The following is a 24,510-nucleotide window of genomic DNA, read 5'->3' on the forward strand; positions in this document are numbered from 1 at the left end:
AGGGAAGGTCCAATGGATACAGTAAACCGACAGAGGTACATCGGAATGTAAAACTGGTGACGCAGGAAACGCTCAAAACATAGACAGTAGGAAGACTCAATGTTCCTGTACTTAAGTCGGCATTGTGTCTCTTATATTTAATTCCGATGCAATTTCTGTGTTTTATCGTCAATGGGAAGGTCCAAGGGATACAGTAACCCTGCAGAGGTGCATCCAAATGTAAAACTGGTGACACAGGAGACGCTCAAAACATAGACGGTAGGAAGACTCAGTCTTCCTGTACTTAAGTCGGCATTGTGTCTCTTATATTTAATTCCGATGCAATTCCTGTGTTTTATCGTCAATGGGAAGGTCCAAGGGATACAGTAACCCTGCAGAGGTGCATCCGAATGTAAAACTGGTGACACAGGAGACGCTCAAAACATAGACGGTAGGAAGACTCAGTCTTCCTGTACTTAAGTCGGCATTGTGTCTCTTATATTTAATTCCGATGCAATTTCTGAGTGTCTTCGTCAATGGGAAGGTCCAATGGATACAGTAAAGCTGCAGAGGTGGATCGGAATGTAAAACTGGTGACAAAGGAAACGCTCAAAACATAGACGGTAGGAAGACTCATTCTTCCGGTACTTAAGTCGTCATTGTGACTCTTATATTTAATTACGATGCAATTTCTGTGTTTCATCGTTAATGGGAAGGTCCAAGGGATACAGTAAACCTGCAGAGGTGCATCGGAATGTAAAACTGGTGACACAGGAAACGCTCAAAACATAGACAGTAGGAAGACTCAGTCTTCCTGTACTTAAGTCAGCATTGTGTCTCTTATATTTAATTCCGATGCAATTTCTGTGTTTCATCGTCACTGTGAAGGTCCATGGAATACAGTAAACCTGCAGAGGTGTATCAAAATGTATAACTGATGACACAGGAAACGCTCAAAACATAGACAGTAGGAAGACTCAGTCTTCCTGTACCTAAGTCGGCATTGTGTCTCTTATATTTAATTCCGATGCAATTTCTGTGTTTTAGCATCAATGGGAAGGTCCAAGGGATGCAGTAAACATGCAGAGGTGGATTGGAATGTAAAACTGGTGACTCAGGAAACGCTCAAATCAAAGACCGTAAGAAGACTCAGTTCTCTTGTACTTAAGTTGGCTTTGTGTCTCTTATATTTAATTGCGATGCAATTTCTGTGTTTCAACGTCAATGGGAAGGTCCAATGGATACAGTAAACCTGCAGAGGTGCATCGGAATGTAAAACTGGTGACACAGGAAACACTCTAAACATAGACAAGTGAAAGACACACTCCTCCTGTACTTAAGTCGCATTGTGTCGCATATATTTCATTCCGATGCAATATCTGTGTCTCATCGTCACTGAGAAAGTCCAATGGATACAGTAAACCTGCAGAGGTGCATCGGAATGTAAAACTGATGACACAGGAAACGCTCAAAACATAGACAGTAGGAAGTTTCAGTCTTCCTGTACTTAAGTCGGCATTGTGTCTTTTTTATTTAATTCCGATGCAATTTATGTGTTTCATCGTCAATGGGAAGGTCCAATGGATACAGTAAAACTGCAGAGGTGCATCGCAATGTAAAACTGATGACAGAGGAAACGCTCAAAACATAGACAGTAGGAAGACTCAGTCTTCCTGTACTTAAGTCGGCATTGTGTCTCTTATATTTAATTCCGATGCAATTTCTGTGTTTCATCGTCAATGGGAAAGTCGAAAGGAATCCGTATACCTGCAGAGGTGCATCGGAATGTAAAACTGGTGACAAAGGAAACGCTCAAATCATAGACAGTAGGAAGACTCAGTCTTCCTGTACTTAAGTCGGCATTGTGTCTCTTATATTTAATTCCGATGCAATTTCTGTGTTTCATTGTCAATGGGAAGCTCCAATGGATACAGTAAACGTGCAGAGGTGCATCGGAATGAAAAACTGGTGACACAGGAAACAATCAAAACATAGACATTAGGAGTACTCAGTCTTCCAGTACTTAAGTCGGCATTGTGTCTCTTATATTTAAATCCGATGCAATTTCTGTGTTTCGTCGTCAATGGGAAGGTTCAAGGGATACGGTAAACCAGCAGAGGTGCATCAAAATGTAAAACTGATGACATAGGAAACGCTCAAATCATAGACAGTAGGAAGACTCAGTCTTCCTGTACCTAAGTCGGCATTGTATCTCTTATATTTAATTCCGATGCAATTTCTGTGTTTTTTCGTCAATGGGAAGGTCCAAGGTATATAGTAAACCTGCAGAGGTGCATTGGAATGTAAAAATGGTCACACAGGAAACGCTCAAATCATAGACCGTAAGAAGACACAGTTTTCTTGTACTTAAGTCGGCGTTGTGTCTCTTATATTTAATTCCGATGCCATTTCTGTGTTTCATCGTCAATGGGAAAGTCCAATGGATACAGTAAACCTGCAGAGGTGCATCGGAAAGTAATTTTTTTGACACAGTAAACGCTCAAACATTGACAGTAGGAAGACTCAGTCTTCCTGTACTTAAGTCGGCATTGTGTCTCTTATATTTAATTCCGATGCAATTTCTGTGTTTCATCGTAACTGTGAAGGTGCAAGGGATACAGTAAACGTGCAGAGGTGCATCAAAATGGAAAACTGATGATACAGGAAACGCTCAAAACATAGACAGTAAGAAGACTTAGTCTTCCTGTACCTAAGTCGGCATTGTGTCTCTTATATTTAATTCCGATGCAATTTCTGTGTTTCATCGTCAATGGGAAGGTCCGATGGATACAGTAAACCTGCAGAGGTGCATCGGAATGTAAAACTGGTGACGCAGGAATCGCTCAAAAAATAGGCAGTAGGAAGACTCAATCTTCCTGTACTTAAGTCGGCATTGCGTCTCTTATATTTAATTCCGACGCAATATCTGTGACTCATCGTCAATGGGAAGGTCAAAGGGATACAGTAAACCTGCAGAGGTGCATCGGAATGTAAAACTGGTGACACAGGAAACGCTCAAATCATAGACAGTAGGAAGACTCAGTCTTCCTGTACTTAAGTCGGCATTGTGTCTGTTATATTTATTTCCGATGTAATTTCTGTGTTTCATCGTCAATGGGAAAGTCGAAGGGAAAAAGTAAACCTGCAGAGATACATCGAAATGTAAAACTGGTGACACAGGAAACGCTCAAACATAGACAGTAGGAAGACTCATTCCTCATGTACTTAAGTCGGCATTGTGACTCTTATATTTAATTACGATGCAATTTCTGTGTTTCATCGTTAATGGGAAGGTCCAAGGGATACAGTAAACCTGCAGAGGTGCATCGGAATGTAAAACTGGTGACACAGGAAACGCTCAAAACATAGACAGTAGGAAGACTCAGTCTTCCTGTACTTAAGTCAGCATTGTGTCTGTTAATTTAAGTTCCGATGCAATTTCTGTGTTTCATCGTCACTGTGATGGTCCAAGGAATACAGTAAACCTGCAGAGGTGTATCAGAATGTAAAACTGATGACACAGGAAACGCTCAAAACATAGACAGTAGGAAGACTCAGTCTTCCTGTACCTAAGTCGGCATTGTGTCTCTTATATTTAATTCCGATGCAATTTCTGTGTTTTAGCATCAATGGGAAGGTCCAAGGGATGCAGTAAACCTGCAGAGGTGAATTGGAATGTAAAACTGGTGACTCAGGAATCGCTCAAATCAAAGACCGTAAGAAGACTCAGTTCTCTTGTACTTAAGTCGGCTTTGTGTCTCTTATATTTAATTGCGATGCAATTTCTGTGTTTCAACGTCAATGGGAAGGTCGAATGGATACAGTAAACCTGCAGAGGTGCATCGGAATGTAAAACTGGTGACACAGGAAACGCTGAAAACATAGACAAGTGAAAGACACACTCTTCCTGTACTTAAGTCGCATTGTGACTCATATATTTTATTCCGTTGCAATATCTGTGTCTCATCGTCACTGAGAAAGTCCAATGGATACAGTAAACCTGCAGAGGTGCATCGGAATGTAAAACTGGTGACACAGGAAACGCTCAAAACATAGACAGTAGGAAGTTTCAGTCTTCCTGTACTTAAGTCGGCATTGTGTCTTTTTTATTTAATTCCGATGCAATTTCTGTGTTTCATCGTCAATGGGAAGGTCCAATGGATACAGTAGAACTGAAGAGGTGCATCGGAATAAAAACTGATGACACAGGAAACGCTCAAAACATAGACAGTAGGTTGACTCAGTCTTCCTGTACTTAAGTCGGCATTATATCTCTTATATTTAATTCCGATGCAATTTCTGTGTTTCATCGTCAATGGGAAAGTCGAAAGGAATCAGTATACCTGCAGAGGTGCATCGGAATATAAAACTGGTGACAAAGGAAACGCTCAAATCATAGACAGTAGGAAGACTCAGTCTTCCTGTACTTAAGTCGGCAATGTGTCTCTTATATTTAATCCTGATGCTATTTCTGTGTTTCATCGTCACTGTGATGGTGCAAGGGATACAGTAAACCTGCAGAGGTGCATCAAAATGGAAAACTGATGATACAGGAAACGCTCAAAACATAGACAGTAAGAGGAGTCTGTCTTCCTGTACCTAAGTCGGCATTGTGTCTCTTATACTTAATTCCGATGCAATTTCTGTGTTTCATCGTCAATGGGAAGATCAAATGGATACAGTAAACCTGCAGAGGTGCATCGGAATGTAAAACTGGTGACACAGGAAACACTCAAAACATATACAATAGAAGGACGCACTTTTCCTGTACTTAAGTCGACATTGTGTCTCTTATATTTCATTCCGATGCAATTTCTGTGTTTCCTCGTCACAGTGAACGTCCAAGGGATACAGTAAACCTGCAGAGGTGCATCGGAATGTAAAACTGGAGACACAGGAAACGCTCAAAACATAGACAGTAGCATGACTCAGTCTTCCTGTACTTAAGACGGCATAGTGTCTCTTATATTTAATTCCGATGCAATTTCTATGTTTCATCGTCAATTGGAAGATCCAAGGGATACAGTAAACCTGCAGAGGTGCATCGGAATGTAAAACTGGTGACACAGGAAATGCTCAAAACATAGACAGTAGGAAGACTCAGCATTCCTGTTCTTATGTCGGCATTGTGTCTCTTATATTTAATTCCGATGCAATTTCTGTGTTTCATCGTCAATGGGAAGGTCCAATGGATACAGTAAACGTGCAGAGGTGCATCGGAATGAAAAACTGGTGACACAGGAAACGATCAAAACATAGACAGTAGGAAGACTCAGTCTTCCTGTACCTAAGTCGGCATTGTGTCTCTTATATTTAATTCCGATGCAATTTCTGTGTTTTAGCATCAATGGGAAGGTCCAAGGGATGCAGTAAACCTGCAGAGGTGAATTGGAATGTAAAACTGGTGACTCAGGAAACGCTCAAATCAAAGACCGTAAGAAGACTCAGTTCTCTTGTACTTAAGTCGGCTTTGTGTCTCTTATATTTAATTGCGATGCAATTTCTGTGTTTCAACGTCAATGGGAAGGTCCAATGGATACTGTAAACCTGCAGAGGTGCATCGGAATGTAAAACTGGTGACACAGGAAACGCTGAAAACATAGACAAAAGAAAGACACACTCTTCCTGTACTTAAGTCGCATTGTGACTCATATATTTCATTCCGATGCAATATCTGTGTCTCATCGTCACCGAGAAAATCCAATGGATACAGTAAACCTGCAGAGGTGCATCGGAATGTAAAACTGGTGACACAGGAAACGCTCAAAACATAGACAGTAGGAAGTTTCAGTCTTCCTGTACTTAAGTTGGCATTGTGTCTTTTTTATTTAATTCCGATGCAATTTCTGTGTTTCATCGTCAATGGGAAGGTCCAATGGATACAGTAGAACTGCAGAGGTGCATCGGAATTAAAACTGATGACACAGGAAACGCTGAAAACATAGACAGTAGGATGACTCAGTCTTCCTGTACTTAAGTCGGCATTATATCTCTTATATTTAATTCCGATGCAATTTCTGTGTTTCATCGTCAATGGGAAAGTCGAAAGGAATCAGTATACCTGCAGAGGTGCATCGGAATGTAAAACTGGTGACAAAGGAAACGCTCAAATCATAGACAGTAGGAAGACTCAGTCTTCCTGTACTTAAGTCGGCATTGTGTCTCTTATATTTCATTCCGATGCAATTTCTGTGTTTCATCGTCACTGTGATGGTGCAAGGGATACAGTAAACCTGCAGAGGTGCATCAAAATGGAAAACTGATGATACAGGAAACGCTCAAAACATAGACAGTAAGAAGAGTCTGTCTTCCTGTACCTAAGTCGGCATTGTGTCTCTTATATTTAATACCGATGCAATTTCTGTGTATCATCGTCAATGGGAAGATCAAATGGATACAGTAAACCTGCAGAGGTGCATCGGAATGTAAAACAGGTGACACAGGAAACGCTGAAAACATATACAATAGAAGGACACACTTTTCCTGTACTTAAGTCGACATTGTGTCTCTTATATTTCATTCCGATGCAATTTCTGTGTTTCTTCGTCACAGTGAACGTCCAAGGGATAAAGTAAACCTGCAGAGGTGCATCGGAATGTAAAACTGGAGACACAGGAAACGCTCAAAACATAGACAGTAGGAAGACTCAGTCTTCCTGTACTTAAGTCGGCATAGTGTCTCTTATATTTAATTCCGATGCAATTTCTATGTTTCATCGTTAATTGGAAGATCCAAGGGATACAGTAAACCTGCAGAGGTGCATCGGAATGTAAAACTGGTGACACAGGAAATGCTCAAAACATAGACAGTAGGAAGACTCAGCATTCCTGTTCTTATGTCGGCATTGTGTCTCTTATATTTAATTCCGATGCAATTTCTGTGTTTCATCATCAATGGGAAGGTCCAATGGATACAGTAAACGTGCAGAGGTGCATCGGAATGAAAAACTGGTGACACAGGAAACGATCAAAACATAGACAGTAGGAATACTCAGTCTTCCAGTACTTAAGTCGGCATTGTGTCTCTTATATTTAAATCCGATGCAATTTCTGTGTTTCGTCGTCAATGGGAAGGTTCAAGGGATACAGTAAACCAGCAGAGGTGCATCAAATAGTAAAACTGATGACATAGGAAACGCTCAAAACATAGACAGTAGGAAGACTCAGTCTTCCTGTACCTAAGTCGGCATTGTATATCTTATATATAATTCCGATGCAATTTCTGTGTTTTTTCGTCAATGGGAAGGTCCAAGGTATATAGTAAACCTGCAGAGGTGCATTGGAATGTAAAAATTGTCACACAGGAAACGCTCAAATCATAGACCGTAAGAAGACACAGTTTTCTTGTACTTAAGTCGGCGTTGTGTCTCTTATATTTAATTCCGATGCAATTTCTGTGTTTCATCGTCAATGGGAAGGTCCAATGGATACAGTAAACCTGCAGAGGTGCATCGGAATGTAATTTTGTTGATACAGGAAACGCTCAAACATTGACAGTAGGAAGACTCAGTCTTCCTGTACTTAAGTAGGCATTGTGTCTGTTATTTCTAATTCCGATGCAATTTCTGTGTGTCATCGTCAATGGGAAGGTCCGATGGATACAGTAAACCTGCAGAGGTGCATCGGAATGTAAAACTGGTGACGCAGAAAACGCTCAAAAAATAGACAGTAGGAAGACTCAATCTTCCTGTACTTAAGTCGGCATTGTGTCTCTTATATTTAATTCCGACGCAATATCTGTGACTCATCGTCAATGGGAAGGTCAAAGGGATACAGTAAACCTGCAGAGGTGCATCGGAATGTAAAACTGGTGACACAGGAAACGCTCAAACATAGACAGTAGGAAGACTCAGTCTTCCTGTACTTAAGTCAGAATTGTGTCTGTTAATTTAAGTTCCGATGCAATGTCTGTGTTTCATCGTCACTGTGATGGTGCAAGGGATACAGTAAACCTGCAGAGGTTCATCAAAATGGAAAACTGATGATACAGGAAACGCTCAAAACGTAGACAGTAAGAAGAGTCAGTCTTCCTGTACCTAAGTCGGCACTGTGTCTCTTATATTTAATTCCGATGCAATTTCTGTGTTTCATCGTCAATGGGAAGATCAAATGGATACAGTAAACCTGCAGAGGTGCATCGGAATGTAAAACTGGTGACACAGGAAACGCTCAAATCATATACAATAGAAGGACACACTTTTCCTGTATTTAATTCGACATTGTGTCTCTTATATTTAATTCCGATGCAATTTCTATGTTTCATCGTCAATTGGAAGATCCAAGGGATAGAGTAAACCTGCAGAGGTGCATCGGAATGTAAAACTGGTGACACAGGAAATGCTCAAAACATAGACAGTAGGAAGACTCAGCATTCCTGTTCTTATGTCGGCATTGTGTCTCTTATATTTAATTCCGATGCAATTTCTGTGTTTCATCGTCAACGGGAAAGTCGAAAGGAAACAGTATACCTGCAGAGGTGCATCAGAATGTAAAACTGGTGACACAGTATACGCTCAAAACATAGACAGTAGGAAGACTCAGTCTTCCTGTACTAAAGTCGGCATTGTGTCTCTTATATTTAATTCCGATGCAATTTCTGTATTTCATCGTCAATGGGAAGGTCCAAGAAATACAGTAAACCTGCAGAGGTGCATCGGAATGTACAACTGGTGACACAGGAAACGCTCAAAAAATAGACAATTGAAAGAGACATTCTTCCTGTACTTAAGTCGCATTGTGACTCTTATGTTTCATTCCGATGCAATTTCTGTGTCTCATCGTCACTGTGAAAGTCCAATGGATACAGTAAACCTGCAGAGGTGCATCAGAATGTAAAACTGGTGACACAGGAAACGCTCAAAACATAGACAGTAAGAAGACTCAGTCTTCCTGTACCTAAGTCGGCATTGTGTCTCTTATATTTAATTCCTGTGCATTTTATGTGTTTCATCGTCAATGGGAAAGTCCAATGGATACAGTAAACTTGCAGAGGTGCAGCGGAATGTAAAACTGGTGACACAGGAAACGCTCAAACACAGACAGTGGGAAGACTCATTCTTCCTGTACTTAAGTCGGCATTGTGTCTCTTATATTTAATTCCGATGCAATTTCTGTGTTTCATCGCCATTTTGAAGGTCCAAGGGATACAGGAAAACCTGCAGAGGTGCATGGGAATGTAAAACTGGGGACACAGGAAACGCTCAAAACATAGACAGTTGGAAGACTTTGTCTTCCTGTACTTAAGACGTCATTGTGTCTCTTATATTTAATTCCGATGCAATTTCTGTGTTTCATCCCCAATGGGAAGGTCCAAGGGACAGAGTAAACCTGCAGAGGTGCGTCGGAATGTAAAACTGGGACACTGGAAACGCTCAAAACGTAGACCGTAAGAAGACTCAGTTTTCTTGTACTTAAGTCGGCGTTGTGTCTCTTATATTTAATTCCGATGTAATTTCTGTGTTTCATCGTCAATGGGAAGGTCCGATGGATACAGTAAACCTGCAGAGGTGCATCGGAATATAAAACTGGTGACGCAGGAACGCTCAAAAGATAGGCAGTAGGAAGACTCAATCTTCCTATACTGAAGTGGCATTGTGTCTCTTATATTTAATTCTGATGCAATTTCTGTGATTCATCGTCAATGGGAAGGTCAAAGGGATACAGTTAACCTGCAGAGGTGCATCGGAATGTAAAACTTGTGACACAGGAGACGCTCAAAGCATAGACAATAGAAAGACACACTCTTCCTGTACTTAAGTCGACATTGTGTCTCTTTTATTTCATTCCGATGCAATTTCTGTGTTTCATCGTCACTGTGAAGGTCCAATAGATACAGTAAACATGCAGAGGTGCATCGGAATGTAAAACTGGTGACACAGGAAACGCTCAAAACATAGACAGTAGAAAGACTCAGTCTTCGCGTACTTATGTCGGCATTGTGTCTTTTATATTTCATTCCGATGCAATTTCTGTATTTCATCGGCAATGGGAAAGTCGAAGGGAAACAGTATACCTGCAGAGGTGCATCGGAATGTAAAACTGGTGACACAGGAAACGCTCAAAACATAGACAGTAGGAAGACTCAGTCTTCCTGTACTTAAGTCGGCATTGTGTCTCTTATATTTAATTCCGATGCAATTTCTGTGTCTCATCGTCACTTTGAAGGTCCAAGGGATACAGGAAAACCTGCAGAGGTGCATGGGAATGTAAAAATGGTGACACAGGAAACGCTCAAAACATAGGCAGTTGGAAGACGCTGTCTTCCTGTACTTTAGACGTCATTGTGTCTCTTATATTTAATTCCGATGCCATTTCTGTGTTTCATCGTCAATGGGAAGGTCCAATGGATACAGTAAACCTGCAGAGGTGCATCGGAATGTAATTTTGTTGACACAGGAAACGCTCAAACATTGACAGTAGGAAGACTCAGTCTTCCTGTACTTAAGTCAGCATTGTGTCTCTTATATTTAATTCCGATGCAATTTCTGTGTTTCATCGTCAATGGGAAGGTCCGATGGATACAGTAAACCTGCAGAGGTGCATCGGAATGTAAAACAGGTGACACAGGAAACGCTGAAAACATATACAATAGAAGGACACACTTTTCCTGTACTTAAGTCGACATTGTGTCTCTTATATTTCATTCCGATGCAATTTCTGTGTTTCTTCGTCACAGTGAACGTCCAAGGGATAAAGTAAACCTGCAGAGGTGCATCGGAATGTAAAACTGGAGACACAGGAAACGCTCAAAACATAGACAGTAGGAAGACTCAGTCTTCCTGTACTTAAGTCGGCATAGTGTCTCTTATATTTAATTCCGATGCAATTTCTATGTTTCATCGTCAATTGGAAGATCCAAGGGATACAGTAAACCTGCAGAGGTGCATCGGAATGTAAAACTGGTGACACAGGAAATGCTCAAAACATAGACAGTAGGAAGACTCAGCATTCCTGTTCTTATGTCGGCATTGTGTCTCTTATATTTAATTCCGATGCAATTTCTGTGTTTCATCATCAATGGGAAGGTCCAATGGATACAGTAAACGTGCAGAGGTGCATCGGAATGAAAAACTGGTGACACAGGAAACGATCAAAACATAGACAGTAGGAATACTCAGTCTTCCAGTACTTAAGTCGGCATTGTGTCTCTTATATTTAAATCCGATGCAATTTCTGTGTTTCGTCGTCAATGGGAAGGTTCAAGGGATACAGTAAACCAGCAGAGGTGCATCAAATAGTAAAACTGATGACATAGGAAACGCTCAAAACATAGACAGTAGGAAGACTCAGTCTTCCTGTACCTAAGTCGGCATTGTATGTCTTATATATAATTCCGATGCAATTTCTGTGTTTTTTCGTCAATGGGAAGGTCCAAGGTATATAGTAAACCTGCAGAGGTGCATTGGAATGTAAAAATTGTCACACAGGAAACGCTCAAATCATAGACCGTAAGAAGACACAGTTTTCTTGTACTTAAGTCGGCGTTGTGTCTCTTATATTTAATTCCGATGCAATTTCTGTGTTTCATCGCCAATGGGAAGGTCCAATGGATACAGTAAACCTGCAGAGGTGCATCGGAATGTAATTTTGTTGATACAGGAAACGCTCAAACATTGACAGTAGGAAGACTCAGTCTTCCTGTACTTAAGTAGGCATTGTGTCTGTTATTTTTAATTCCGATGCAATTTCTGTGTGTCATCGTCAATGGGAAGGTCCGATGGATACAGTAAACCTGCAGAGGTGCATCGGAATGTAAAACTGGTGACGCAGAAAACGCTCAAAAAATAGACAGTAGGAAGACTCAATCTTCCTGTACTTAAGTCGGCATTGTGTCTCTTATATTTAATTCCGACGCAATATCTGTGACTCATCGTCAATGGGAAGGTCAAAGGGATACAGTAAACCTGCAGAGGTGCATCGGAATGTAAAACTGGTGACACAGGAAACGCTCAAACATAGACAGTAGGAAGACTCATTCTTCCTGTACTTAAGTCGGCATTGTGACTCTTATATTTAATTACGATGCAATTTCTGTGTTTCATCGTTAATGGGAAGGTTCAAGGGATACAGTAAACCTGCAGAGGTGCATCGGAATGTAAAACTGGTGACACAGGAAACGCTCAAAACATAGACAGTAGGAAGACTCAGTCTTCCTGTACTTAAGTCAGAATTGTGTCTGTTAATTTAAGTTCCGATGCAATGTCTGTGTTTCATCGTCACTGTGATGGTGCAAGGGATACAGTAAACCTGCAGAGGTTCATCAAAATGGAAAACTGATGATACAGGAAACGCTCAAAACATAGACAGTAAGAAGAGTCAGTCTTCCTGTACCTAAGTCGGCACTGTGTCTCTTATATTTAATTCCGATGCAATTTCTGTGTTTCATCGTCAATGGGAAGATCAAATGGATACAGTAAACCTGCAGAGGTGCATCGGAATGTAAAACTGGTGACACAGGAAACGCTCAAATCATATACAATAGAAGGACACACTTTTCCTGTATTTAATTCGACATTGTGTCTCTTATATTTAATTCCGATGCAATTTCTATGTTTCATCGTCAATTGGAAGATCCAAGGGATAGAGTAAACCTGCAGAGGTGCATCGGAATGTAAAACTGGTGACACAGGAAATGCTCAAAACATAGACAGTAGGAAGACTCAGCATTCCTGTTCTTATGTCGGCATTGTGTCTCTTATATTTAATTCCGATGCAATTTCTGTGTTTCATCGTCAACGGGAAAGTCGAAAGGAAACAGTATACCTGCAGAGGTGCATCAGAATGTAAAACTGGTGACACAGTATACGCTCAAAACATAGACAGTAGGAAGACTCAGTCTTCCTGTACTAAAGTCGGCATTGTGTCTCTTATATTTAATTCCGATGCAATTTCTGTATTTCATCGTCAATGGGAAGGTCCAAGAAATACAGTAAACCTGCAGAGGTGCATCGGAATGTACAACTGGTGACACAGGAAACGCTCAAAAAATAGACAATTGAAAGAGACATTCTTCCTGTACTTAAGTCGCATTGTGTCTCTTATGTTTCATTCCGATGCAATTTCTGTGTCTCATCGTCACTGTGAAAGTCCAATGGATACAGTAAACCTGCAGAGGTGCATCAGAATGTAAAACTGGTGACACAGGAAACGCTCAAAACATAGACAGTAAGAAGACTCAGTCTTCCTGTACCTAAGTCGGCATTGTGTCTCTTATATTTAATTCCTGTGCATTTTATGTGTTTCATCGTCAATGGGAAAGTCCAATGGATACAGTAAACTTGCAGAGGTGCAGCGGAATGTAAAACTGGTGACACAGGAAACGCTCAAACACAGACAGTGGGAAGACTCATTCTTCCTGTACTTAAGTCGGCATTGTGTCTCTTATATTTAATTCCGATGCAATTTCTGTGTTTCATCGCCATTTTGAAGGTCCAAGGGATACAGGAAAACCTGCAGAGGTGCATGGGAATGTAAAACTGGGGACACAGGAAACGCTCAAAACATAGACAGTTGGAAGACTTTGTCTTCCTGTACTTAAGACGTCATTGTGTCTCTTATATTTAATTCCGATGCAATTTCTGTGTTTCATCCCCAATGGGAAGGTCCAAGGGACAGAGTAAACCTGCAGAGGTGCGTCGGAATGTAAAACTGGTGACACTGGAAACGCTCAAAACGTAGACCGTAAGAAGACTCAGTTTTCTTGTACTTAAGTCGGCGTTGTGTCTCTTATATTTAATTCCGATGTAATTTCTGTGTTTCATCGTCAATGGGAAGGTCCGATGGATACAGTAAACCTGCAGAGGTGCATCGGAATATAAAACTGGTGACGCAGGAACGCTCAAAAGATAGGCAGTAGGAAGACTCAATCTTCCTATACTGAAGTGGCATTGTGTCTCTTATATTTAATTCTGATGCAATTTCTGTGATTCATCGTCAATGGGAAGGTCAAAGGGATACAGTTAACCTGCAGAGGTGCATCGGAATGTAAAACTTGTGACACAGGAGACGCTCAAAGCATAGACAATAGAAAGACACACTCTTCCTGTACTTAAGTCGACATTGTGTCTCTTTTATTTCATTCCGATGCAATTTCTGTGTTTCATCGTCACTGTGAAGGTCCAATAGATACAGTAAACATGCAGAGGTGCATCGGAATGTAAAACTGGTGACACAGGAAACGCTCAAAACATAGACAGTAGAAAGACTCAGTCTTCGCGTACTTATGTCGGCATTGTGTCTTTTATATTTCATTCCGATGCAATTTCTGTATTTCATCGGCAATGGGAAAGTCGAAGGGAAACAGTATACCTGCAGAGGTGCATCGGAATGTAAAACTGGTGACACAGGAAACGCTCAAAACATAGACAGTAGGAAGACTCAGTCTTCCTGTACTTAAGTCGGCATTGTGTCTCTTATATTTAATTCCGACGCAATTTCTGTGTCTCATCGTCACTTTGAAGGTCCAAGGGATACAGGAAAACCTGCAGAGGTGCATGGGAATGTAAAAATGGTGACACAGGAAACGCTCAAAACATAGGCAGTTGGAAGACGCTGTCTTCCTGTACTTTAGACGTCATTGTGTCTCTTATATTTAATTCCGATGCCATTTCTGTGTTTCATCGTCAATGGGAAGGTCCAATGGATACAGTAAACCTGCAGAGGTGCATCGGAATGTAATTTTGTTGACACAGGAAACGCTCAAACATTGACAGTAGGAAGACTCAGTCTTCCTGTACTTAAGTCAGCATTGTGTCTCTTATATTTAATTCCGATGCAATTTCTGTGTTTCATCGTCAATGGGAAGGTCCGATGGATACAGTAAACCTGCAGAGGTGCATCGGAATGTAAAACTGGTGACGCAGGAAACGCTCAAAAAATAGACAGTAGGAAGACTCAATCTTCCTGTACTAAAGTCGGCATTGTGTGTCTTATATTTAATTCCGCTGTAATTTCTGTGTTTCATTGTCAATGGGAAGGTCCAATGAATACAGTAAACCTGCAGAGGTGCATCGGAATGTAAAACTGGTGTAGCAGGAAACGCTCAAATCATAGACAGTAGGAGGGCTCAGTCTTCCTGTACATAAGCCCGCATTGTGTCCCTTATATTTAAATCGGAAGCAATTTCTGTTTTTCATCGTCAATGGGAAGGTCCAAGGGATACAGTAAACCTGCACAGGTGCATCGGAATGTAAAACTGGTGACACTGGAAACGCTCAAAGCATAGACAGTAGGAAGACTCAGTCTTCCTGTACTAAAGTCGGCATTGTGTCTCTTATATTTAATTCCGATGCAATTTCTGTATTTCATCGTCAATGGGAAGGTCCAAGAAATACAGTAAACCTGCAGAGGTGCATCGGAATGTAAAACTGGTGACACAGGAAACGCTCAAAAAATAGACAATTGAAAGAGACATTCTTCCTGTACTTAAGTCGCATTGTGTCTCTTATGTTTCATTCCGATGCAATTTCTGTGTCTCATCGTCACTGTGAAAGTCCAATGGATACAGTAAACCTGCAGAGGTGCATCAGAATGTAAAACTGATGACACAGGAAACGCTCAAAACATAGACAGTAGGAAGCCTCAGTCTTCCTGTACTTAAGTCGGCATTGTGTCTTTTTTATTTAATTCCGATGCAATTTCTGTGTTTCATCGTCAATGGGAAGGTCCAATGGATACAGTAAACCTGCAGAGGTGCATCGGAATATAAAACTGATGACACAGGAAACGCTCAAAGCATAGACAGTAGGAAGACTCAGTCTTCCTGTACTTAAGTCGGCATTGTGTCTCTTATATTTAATTCCGATGCAATTTCTGTGTTTCATCGTCAATGGGAAAGTCGAAAGGAAACAGTATACCTGCAGAGGTGCATCGGAATGTAAAACTGGGGACACAGGATACGCTCAAAGCATAGACAGTAGGAAGACTCAGTCTTCCTGTACTAAAGTCGGCATTGTGTCTCTTATATTTAATTCCGATGCAATTTCTGTATTTCATCGTCAATGGGAAGGTCCAAGAAATACAGTAAACCTGCAGAGGTGCATCGGAATGTACAACTGGTGACACAGGAAACGCTCAAAAAATAGACAATTGAAAGAGACATTCTTCCTGTACTTAAGTCGCATTGTGTCTCTTATGTTTCATTCCGATGCAAATTCTGTGTCTCGTCGTCACTGTGAAAGTCCAATGGATACAGTAAACCTGCAGAGGTGCATCAGAATGTAAAACTGAAGACACAGGAAACGCTCAAAACATAGACAGTAAGAAGACTCAGTCTTCCTGTACCTAAGTCGGCATTGTGTCTCTTATATTTAATTCCTGTGCATTTTATGTGTTTCATCGTCAATGGGAAAGTCCAATGGATACAGTAAACTTGCAGAGGTGCATCGGAATGTAAAACTGGTGACATAGGAAACGCTCAAATCATAGACAGTAGGAAGACTCAGTCTTCCTGTACTTAAGTCGGCATTGTGTCTCTTATATTTAATTCCGATGCAATTTCTGTGTTTCATCGTCACTGTGATGGTGCAAGGGATACAGTAAACCTGCAGAGGTGCATCAAAATGGAAAACTGATGATACAGGAAACGCTCAAAACATAGACAGTAAGAAGAGTCTGTCTTCCTGTACCTAAGTCGGCATTGTGTCTCTTATATTTAATACCGATGCAATTTCTGTGTATCATCGTCAATGGGAAGATCAAATGGATACAGTAAACCTGCAGAGGTGCATCGGAATGTAAAACTGGTGACACAGGAAACGCTGAAAACATATACAATAGAAGGACACACTTTTCCTGTACTTAAGTCGACATTGTGTCTCTTATATTTCATTCCGATGCAATTTCTGTGTTTCTTCGTCACAGTGAACGTCCAAGGGATAAAGTAAACCTGCAGAGGTGCATCGGAATGTAAAACTGGAGACACAGGAAACGCTCAAAACATAGACAGTAGGAAGACTCAGTCTTCCTGTACTTAAGTCGGCATAGTGTCTCTTATATTTAATTCCGATGCAATTTCTATGTTTCATCGTCAATTGGAAGATCCAAGGGATACAGTAAACCTGCAGAGGTGCATCGGAATGTAAAACTGGTGACACAGGAAATGCTCAAAACATAGACAGTAGGAAGACTCAGCATTCCTGTTCTTATGTCGGCATTGTGTCTCTTATATTTAATTCCGATGCAATTTCTGTGTTTCATCATCAATGGGAAGGTCCAATGGATACAGTAAACGTGCAGAGGTGCATCGGAATGAAAAACTGGTGACACAGGAAACGATCAAAACATAGACAGTAGGAATACTCAGTCTTCCAGTACTTAAGTCGGCATTGTGTCTCTTATATTTAAATCCGATGCAATTTCTGTGTTTCGTCGTCAATGGGAAGGTTCAAGGGATACAGTAAACCAGCAGAGGTGCATCAAATAGTAAAACTGATGACATAGGAAACGCTCAAAACATAGACAGTAGGAAGACTCAGTCTTCCTGTACCTAAGTCGGCATTGTATATCTTATATATAATTCCGATGCAATTTCTGTGTTTTTTCGTCAATGGGAAGGTCCAAGGTATATAGTAAACCTGCAGAGGTGCATTGGAATGTAAAAATTGTCACACAGGAAACGCTCAAATCATAGACCGTAAGAAGACACAGTTTTCTTGTACTTAAGTCGGCGTTGTGTCTCTTATATTTAATTCCGATGCAATTTCTGTGTTTCATCGTCAATGGGAAGGTCCAATGGATACAGTAAACCTGCAGAGGTGCATCGGAATGTAATTTTGTTGATACAGGAAACGCTCAAACATTGACAGTAGGAAGACTCAGTCTTCCTGTACTTAAGTCGGCATTGTGTCTGTTATTTTTAATTCCGATGCAATTTCTGTGTGTCATCGTCAATGGGAAGGTCCGATGGATACAGTAAACCTGCAGAGGTGCATCGGAATGTAAAACTGGTGACGCAGAAAACGCTCAAAAAATAGACAGTAGGAAGACTCAATCTTCCTGTACTTAAGTCGGCATTGTGTCTCTTATATTTAATTCCGACGCAATATCTGTGACTCATCGTCAATGGGAAGGTCAAAGGGATACAGTAAACCTGCAGAGGTGCATCGGAATGTAAAACTGGTGACACAGGAAACGCTCAAACATAGACAGTAGGAAGACTCATTCTTCCTGTACTTAAGTCGGCATTGTGACTCTTATATTTAATTACGATGCAATTTCTGTGTTTCATCGTTAATGGGAAGGTTCAAGGGATACAGTAAACCTGCAGAGGTGCATCGGAATGTAAAACTGGTGACACAGGAAACGCTCAAAACATAGACAGTAGGAAGACTCAGTCTTCCTGTACTTAAGTCAGAATTGTGTCTGTTAATTTAAGTTCCGATGCAATTTCTGTGTTTCATCGTCACTGTGATGGTGCAAGGGATACAGTAAACCTGCAGAGGTTCATCAAAATGGAAAACTGATGATACAGGAAACGCTCAAAACATAGACAGTAAGAAGAGTCAGTCTTCCTGTACCTAAGTCGGCACTGTGTCTCTTATATTTAATTCCGATGCAATTTCTGTGTTTCATCGTCAATGGGAAGATCAAATGGATACAGTAAACCTGCAGAGGTGCATCGGAATGTAAAACTGGTGACACAGGAAACGCTCAAATCATATACAATAGAAGGACACACTTTTCCTGTACTTAATTCGACATTGTGTCTCTTATATTTAATTCCGATGCAATTTCTATGTTTCATCGTCAATTGGAAGATCCAAGGGATAGAGTAAACCTGCAGAGGTGCATCGGAATGTAAAACTGGTGACACAGGAAATGCTCAAAACATAGACAGTAGGAAGACTCAGCATTCCTGTTCTTATGTCGGCATTGTGTCTCTTATATTTAATTCCGATGCAATTTCTGTGTTTCATCGTCAATGGGAAAGTCGAAAGGAAACAGTATACCTGCAGAGGTGCATCAGAATGTAAAACTGGTGACACAGTATACGCTCAAAACATAGACAGTAAGAAGACTCAGTCTTCCTGTACCTAAGTCGGCATTGTGTCTCTTATATTTAATTCCTGTGCATTTTATGTGTTTCATCGTCAATGGGAAAGTCCAATGGATACAGTAAACTTGCAGAGGTGCAGCGGAATGTAAAACTGGTGACACAGGAAACGCTCAAACACAGACAGTGGGAAGACTCATTCTTCCTGTACTTAAGTCGGCATTGTGTCTCTTATATTTAATTCCGATGCAATTTCTGTGTTTCATCGCCATTTTGAAGGTCCAAGGGATACAGGAAAACCTGCAGAGGTGCATGGGAATGTAAAACTGGGGACACAGGAAACGCTCAAAACATAGACAGTTGGAAGACTTTGTCTTCCTGTACTTAAGACGTCATTGTGTCTCTTATATTTAATTCCGATGCAATTTCTGTGTTTCATCCCCAATGGGAAGGTCCAAGGGACAGAGTAAACCTGCAGAGGTGCGTCGGAATGTAAAACTGGTGACACTGGAAACGCTCAAAACGTAGACCGTAAGAAGACTCAGTTTTCTTGTACTTAAGTCGGCGTTGTGTCTCTTATATTTAATTCCGATGTAATTTCTGTGTTTCATCGTCAATGGGAAGGTCCGATGGATACAGTAAACCTGCAGAGGTGCATCGGAATATAAAACTGGTGACGCAGGAACGCTCAAAAGATAGGCAGTAGGAAGACTCAATCTTCCTATACTGAAGTGGCATTGTGTCTCTTATATTTAATTCTGATGCAATTTCTGTGATTCATCGTCAATGGGAAGGTCAAAGGGATACAGTTAACCTGCAGAGGTGCATCGGAATGTAAAACTTGTGACACAGGAGACGCTCAAAGCATAGACAATAGAAAGACACACTCTTCCTGTACTTAAGTCGACATTGTGTCTCTTTTATTTCATTCCGATGCAATTTCTGAGTTTCATCGTCACTGTGAAGGTCCAATAGATACAGTAAACATGCAGAGGTGCATCGGAATGTAAAACTGGTGACACAGGAAACGCTCAAAACATAGACAGTAGAAAGACTCAGTCTTCGCGTACTTATGTCGGCATTGTGTCTTTTATATTTCATTCCGATGCAATTTCTGTATTTCATCGGCAATGGGAAAGTCGAAGGGAAACAGTATACCTGCAGAGGTGCATCGGAATGTAAAACTGGTGACACAGGAAACGCTCAAAACATAGACAGTAGGAAGACTCAGTCTTCCTGTACTTAAGTCGGCATTGTGTCTCTTATATTTAATTCCGATGCAATTTCTGTGTCTCATCGTCACTTTGAAGGTCCAAGGGATACAGGAAAACCTGCAGAGGTGCATGGGAATGTAAAAATGGTGACACAGGAAACGCTCAAAACATAGGCAGTTGGAAGACGCTGTCTTCCTGTACTTTAGACGTCATTGTGTCTCTTATATTTAATTCCGATGCCATTTCTGTGTTTCATCGTCAATGGGAAGGTCCAATGGATACAGTAAACCTGCAGAGGTGCATCGGAATGTAATTTTGTTGACACAGGAAACGCTCAAACATTGACAGTAGGAAGACTCAGTCTTCCTGTACTTAAGTCAGCATTGTGTCTCTTATATTTAATTCCGATGCAATTTCTGTGTTTCATCGTCAATGGGAAGGTCCGATGGATACAGTAAACCTGCAGAGGTGCATCGGAATGTAAAACTGGTGACGCAGGAAACGCTCAAAAAATAGACAGTAGGAAGACTCAATCTTCCTGTACTAAAGTCGGCATTGTGTGTCTTATATTTAATTCCGCTGTAATTTCTGTGTTTCATTGTCAATGGGAAGGTCCAATGAATACAGTAAACCTGCAGAGGTGCATCGGAATGTAAAACTGGTGTAGCAGGAAACGCTCAAATCATAGACAGTAGGAGGGCTCAGTCTTCCTGTACATTAGCCCGCATTGTGTCCCTTATATTTAAATCGGAAGCAATTTCTGTTTTTCATCGTCAATGGGAAGGTCCAAGGGATACAGTAAACCTGCACAGGTGCATCGGAATGTAAAACTGGTGACACTGGAAACGCTCAAAGCATAGACAGTAGGAAGACTCAGTCTTCCTGTACTAAAGTCGGCATTGTGTCTCTTATATTTAATTCCGATGCAATTTCTGTATTTCATCGTCAATGGGAAGGTCCAAGAAATACAGTAAACCTGCAGAGGTGCATCGGAATGTAAAACTGGTGACACAGGAAACGCTCAAAAAATAGACAATTGAAAGAGACATTCTTCCTGTACTTAAGTCGCATTGTGTCTCTTATGTTTCATTCCGATGCAATTTCTGTGTCTCATCGTCACTGTGAAAGTCCAATGGATACAGTAAACCTGCAGAGGTGCATCAGAATGTAAAACTGATGACACAGGAAACGCTCAAAACATAGACAGTAGGAAGCCTCAGTCTTCCTGTACTTAAGTCGGCATTGTGTCTTTTTTATTTAATTCCGATGCAATTTCTGTGTTTCATCGTCAATGGGAAGGTCCAATGGATACAGTAAACCTGCAGAGGTGCATCGGAATATAAAACTGATGACACAGGAAACGCTCAAAGCATAGACAGTAGGAAGACTCAGTCTTCCTGTACTTAAGTCGGCATTGTGTCTCTTATATTTAATTCCGATGCAATTTCTGTGTTTCATCGTCAATGGGAAAGTCGAAAGGAAACAGTATACCTGCAGAGGTGCATCGGAATGTAAAACTGGTGACACAGGATACGCTCAAAGCATAGACAGTAGGAAGACTCAGTCTTCCTGTACTAAAGTCGGCATTGTGTCTCTTATATTTAATTCCGATGCAATTTCTGTATTTCATCGTCAATGGGAAGGTCCAAGAAATACAGTAAACCTGCAGAGGTGCATCGGAATGTACAACTGGTGACACAGGAAACGCTCAAAAAATAGACAATTGAAAGAGACATTCTTCCTGTACTTAAGTCGCATTGTGTCTCTTATGTTTCATTCCGATGCAATGTCTGTGTCTCATCGTCACTGTGAAAGTCCAATGGATACAGTAAACCTGCAGAGGTGCATCAGAATGTAAAACTGAAGACACAGGAAACGCTCAAAACATAGACAGTAAGAAGACTCAGTCTTCCTGTACCTAAGTCGGCATTGTGTCTCTTATATTTAATTCCTGTGCATTTTATGTGTTTCATCGTCAATGGGAAAGTCCAATGGATACAGTAAACTTGCAGAGGTGCAGCGGAATGTAAAACTGGTGACACAGGAAACGCTCAAACACAGACAGTGGGAAGACTCATTCTTCCTGTACTTAAGTCGGCATTGTGTCTCTTATATTTAATTCCGATGCAATTTCTGTGTTTCATCGCCATTTTGAAGGTCCAAGGGATACAGGAAAACCTGCAGAGGTGCATGGGAATGTAAAACTGGGGACACAGGAAACGCTCAAAACATAGACAGTTGGAAGACTTTGTCTTCCTGTACTTAAGACGTCATTGTGTCTCTTATATTTAATTCCGATGCAATTTCTGTGTTTCATCCCCAATGGGAAGGTCCAAGGGACAGAGTAAACCTGCAGAGGTGTGTCGGAATGTAAAACTGGTGACACTGGAAACGCTCAAAACGTAGACCGTAAGAAGACCCAGTTTTCTTGTACTTAAGTCGGCGTTGTGTCTCTTATATTTAATTCCGATGTAATTTCTGTGTTTCATCGTCAATGGGAAGGTCCGATGGATACAGTAAACCTGCAGAGGTGCATCGGAATATAAAACTGGTGACGCAGGAACGCTCAAAAGATAGACAGTAGGAAGACTCAATCTTGCTATACTGAAGTGGCATTGTGTCTCTTATATTTAATTCTGATGCAGTTTCTGTGATTCATCGTCAATGGGAAGATCAAAGGGATACAGTTAACCTGCAGAGGTGCATCGGAATGTAAAACTTGTGACACAGGAGACGCTCAAAGCATAGACAATAGAAAGACACACTCTTCCTGTACTTAAGTCGACATTGTGTCTCTTTTATTTCATTCCGATGCAATTTCTGTGTTTCATCGTCACTGTGAAGGTCCAATAGATACAGTAAACATGCAGAGGTGCATCGGAATGTAAAACTGGTGACACAGGAAACGCTCAAAACATAGACAGTAGAAAGACTCAGTCTTCGCGTACTTATGTCGGCATTGTGTCTCTTATATTTAATTCCGATGCAATTTCTGTGTCTCATCGTCACTTTGAAGGTCCAAGGGATACAGGAAAACCTGCAGAGGTGCATGGGAATGTAAAAATGGTGACACAGGAAACGCTCAGAATATAGGCAGTTGGAAGACTCTGTCTTCCTGTACTTAAGACGTCATTGTGTCTCATATATTTAATTCCGATGCAATTTCTGTGTTTCATCGCAAATGGGAAGGTCCAAGGGACACAGTAAACCTGCAGAGGTGCATCGGAATGTAAAACTGGTGACACTGGAAACTCTCAAAACGTAGACCGTAAGAAGACTCAGGTTTCATGTACTTAAGTGGGCGTTGTGTCTCTTATTTTTAATTCCGATGTAATTTCTGTGTTTCATCGTCAATGGGATGGTCCGATGGATACAGTAAACCTGCACAGGTGCATCGGAATGTAAATCTGGTGACGCAGGAAACGCTCAAAACATACACAGTAGGAAGACTCAATTTTACTGTACTTAAGTCGGCATTGTGTCTCTTATATGTAAATCCGACGCAATTTCTGTGATTCATCGTCAATGGGAAGATCCAAGGGATACAGTAAACCAGCAGAGGTGCATCGGAATGTAAAACTGGTGACACAGGAAACGCTCAAAACATAGAGAGTAGGAAGACTCAGCCTTTCTGTACTTAAGTCGACATTGTGTCTCTTATATTTAATTCCGATGCAATTTCTGTGTTTCATCGTCAACGGGAAGATCCAAGGGATACAGTAAACCAGCAGAGGTGCATCGGAATGTAAAACTGGTGACACAGGAAGCGCTCAAAACATAGACAGTAGAAAGACTCAGTCTTCCTGTACTTAAGTCGGCATTGTGTCTTTTATATTTAATTCCGATGCAATTTCTGTGTTTCATCGTCAATGGGAAAGTCGAAGGGAAACAGTATACCTGCAGAGGTGCATCGGAATGTAAAACTGGTGACACAGGAAACGCTCAAAACATAGACAGTAGGGAGACTCAGTCTTCCTGTACTTAAGTCGGCATTGTGTCTCTTATATTTAATTCCGATGCAATTTATGTGTTTCATCGTCACTTTGAAGGTCCAAGGGATACAGGAAACCCTGCAGAGGTGCATGGGAATGTAAAACTGGTGACACAGGAAACGCTCAAAACATAGGCAGTTTGGAAGACTCTGTCTTCCTGTACTTAAGACGTCATTGTGTCTCTTGTATTTAATTCCGATGCAATTTCTGTGTTTCATCGCAAATGGGAAGGTCCAAGGGACACAGTAAACCTGCAGAAGTGCATCGGAATGTAAAACTGGTGACACTGGAAACTCTCAAAACGTAGACCGTAAGAAGACTCAGTTTTCATGTAC

This window comes from Schistocerca nitens, chromosome 7 (genome assembly GCF_023898315.1).
Source record: "Schistocerca nitens isolate TAMUIC-IGC-003100 chromosome 7, iqSchNite1.1, whole genome shotgun sequence".
NCBI lineage: Eukaryota > Metazoa > Arthropoda > Insecta > Orthoptera > Acrididae > Schistocerca > Schistocerca nitens.